General features: G+C 37.4%; 1 non-coding gene across 1 annotated transcript; it reads right to left on the reverse strand.

The window, feature by feature from the left end:
* Positions 1-2844: 2844 nt before the first annotated feature.
* On the reverse strand, positions 2845-2917 carry Trnaa-agc. The gene has a single exon. It is a non-coding gene; the product is annotated as a tRNA-Ala (tRNA).
* Positions 2918-3501: the final 584 nt, after the last annotated feature.

Here is a 3501-nt window from a genome sequence, read left to right on the forward strand (position 1 = left end):
GGAACCTAAACTGGGAACGCCCTAAACCCGATTATCTTAAACCGGGAACACCCTAATCCGCCTTGGTCCTTGAGCAAGGTCACCTACATTCAATGTCACTGCAACATGGGGTACGCTGGCAAGGAAATTGTCATACCTACTTGGCTAATGGCTCCCAGCAAGCTACAGAACACTAAAGAAAGAAACTGAAGAAGACCTCCGAAAATGGAAAGATTGCCCATGTTCTTGGATAGGCAGAATTAATATTGTCAAAATGGCCACACTACCAAAAGTGCTATATAGATTTAATGCAATTGCTAATAAAATTCCAATAATGTTTTTCATAAAAATAGAAAAAGCAGTTATAAAATTTATTAGGAAAAATAAGAGGTCCAGAATAGCCAAAGCAATCCTTAGTGAGAAAAGTGACTTAGAAGGCATTACAACACCAGAACTTAAATTATATTACAAAGTTATAGGAACAAAAATGGCATGGTATTAGCACAAAACAGACATGAACACCTGTGGAACAGAATAGAAGACACAGAAATGAACCCACACAAATATAGTCACCTCACTCTACACAAAGGAACAATACACATTCATTGGAGAAAAGATAGCCTCTTCAACAAATGATGCTAGGAAAACTGGAAATCCATATGTAGTAGAATGAGATTGAACTCCTATCACTCACAAAACTAAAGTTAATCAAGGACCTATGCATTAGACCAGAGGCCCTGCGCTTAATATAAGAAAAAGTAGGCCCAACTCTTCATCATGTTGGCTTAGGAACTGATTTCCTCAATCAGACTCCTAAAATGCAGAAGTAAAATCAAGAATCAATAAATGGGATGGTATCCAACTAAAAAGCTTTTTCACAGTAAAGGCAATAATTAAGAGTGTGCAGAAAGAGCCTAGAGAGTAGGAGAAAATCTTTACCACCTGCATCATAGATAGAGCATTAATCTCCAGAATATACAAATAACTCAAAAAACTTAACACCAAAAATCCCCCAAATTACCCAGCAAATAAAAGGGCACTGTTAAGTCTTAATAGTTGACTCGCCACAGCATGCCTAGGACTGTTACCACTTTGATTGCCCTTTGGCAAGTCAATCATTCAGTTCTGGAATCCCATCCTAGGGATCTTCTTCTCAAGACTTCTTGTCTTACTAGGGATCTCAATTTGGGCTCTCACAGAACTATATCCTGGGAGAAAGATGGGGATACAGAAAGTATAATTGGGAGGTGAGGAGAACATCAATAGAATTTTTAAAAATACCAGGAGGGAAGCAGTCAATAAAAAGGTAAACTACCTGGTGATGTGGGCTACTGGGTTTTACCTCCAGCTGTGTGTGTGAAGGGGGTGTGTGTCTGGGATCTTCTGTAGAACATGCATCTCAGTGGTATTCTTTGCCACCCAGGGGTAAAGGATCTGAGATATTTATTTACTAATTCCCTTCCATGTTGGTGGATGGCTCCTGCAGAGAGATGCTAATTTGCGGGCACTATTGACCTGTTGTGAAGTGGCTAGCAAAAGCACTCTGGGAAAGACACAGGGGTACTGGGAGTGGGAGGTCTGGCACACATGCCCTGCAGGGGTGAGAGGATGTTAATGGGCAAGCGCAGCCTCCCCACACAGCACTGTTTTAGAAGTTTTTGCTCTAACTTGACATTAGGTGCTTAGGTAAAATGAGAATATTAAAGTATATTTTTTAAACAGATTTTTAAACAAATTAAAATTTACAAAATTGCTAGAGCATTTAAAAAAATGATGAAGCATTTTCAGAGTGCTGGACAATAAGTGTGACTTTTCTAGGGAGGATAGATTTGCAAAGCTATTTAAGCAAAATTATTTATTTTTACTTCTGCTAATAAGACTCCCAGATGTAAATGTGAAGGAATAGAATAAACACATTTCTTGGATCACTAGAGGAAGGAAAGAATATGAGTCATGTGTATATAGACAGGGATTTGTTTAGAGAGGAATTAGCATTGCTAAGTATTCTTGTACTTATTTTGGGACAAGTAAATAAGCTACATTGGAAGTTGGGATCTTTATGTACCATGAGAGAGTAGAAATAAAATGACAAAATAGAAAAGCTTTATTTTAATATTTGGCCCAATTACTTTTTAAAAAAGAAAGAAGCATGATATTATTATGAAATCATATGAAACATATGGAGATGAAAATTGTCAATAAACTTAAAACAAAATTTTGTGTCAAATTACACATGTACTCTGAAGACATGTTGAGGAAACACAATCAATTGTGATAAGGTGTTCTGAGTAAATTATAGCAGTAACAGCACAAGTAATTTGTATTGTGTGTGAAAGAAAAGTTGAATCAGCTCTTCTGATTTCCAGAATCACTTGACCATTTTTACAGTTACATGTCAAACATTTTATTTTCCATTGACTGAAATCTATACTGTCATTCAGCATAATATGCAAAGCATGCTATTGGGCACTGCGGATAATACGAGGTCAACAGTTGCTGCCTAGAAGATCTTTATTGCCAGGATGAGAGATGACCCAATTTGGCTATTCATAATACTATCGGGCTTCCTCAGACATTTATTGAAAATAGGTCTCACCTTGCGCCTAATAGAGGAAAAAGCAGCCCACATCTTCATCATGTCAGATTAGGCCCAACGTCCTTAACAAGACTCCTAAAGCACAACAAATAAAATAAAAAAAATCAATAAATGGGATGGATTCAAACTAAGCTTCCTCTCAGCAAAAGAAACAATGAGGTAAACAGAGAGCCTACATTTTGGGAGCAAATTTTTGCCTCACACATGTCAGATAGAGCATTAATCTCCAGGATATATAAAGAACCCAAAATCTTCTTTTTTTTTTCTTTTGGTGGTACTGGGGATTGAACCCAGGGCCTTGAGCATGCTAGGCAAGCACTCTACCAACTGAGCTATATCCCCAGGCCCCAAAAACATAACACAAAAAACCCAAACAACTTAATCAATAAATGAGCTAAGGAGCTGAACAGACACTTCTCAGAAGATGATATATAATCGATCAACAAATATATGAAAAAATGTTCAAGATCTCTAGTAAATAGCGAAATGCAAATCAAAACTAAGATTTCATCTCAGGCCAGTCAGAATGACAGTTATCAAGAATACAAACAATAATAAGTGTTGGCAAGGATGTGGGAGAAGAGGCACACTCATACATTGCTAGTGGAACTGCAAATTGGTGCAACCAATCTGGAAAGCAGTATGGAGATTCCTTAGAAAACTTGGAATGGAACCACCATTTGACCCAGCTATCCCACTCTTCGGTCTATACCCTACAGACTTAAAAACAGCATATCATAGTAACTCTGCCACTTCAATGTTTATAATAGCACAATTCACAATTGCTAAACTATGCAACCAACCTAGATACCCTTCAACAGATGAATGGATAAAGCAACTGAGGTAAATATACCAGTGGAATATTACTCAGCATTAAGAGAGAATAAAATTATGGCATTTGCAGGTAAATGGATGGAGTTGGAGAA

The sequence above is a fragment of the Marmota marmota genome, unplaced genomic scaffold (assembly GCF_001458135.2).
Source record: "Marmota marmota marmota unplaced genomic scaffold, marMar, whole genome shotgun sequence".
Lineage (NCBI taxonomy): Eukaryota > Metazoa > Chordata > Mammalia > Rodentia > Sciuridae > Marmota > Marmota marmota.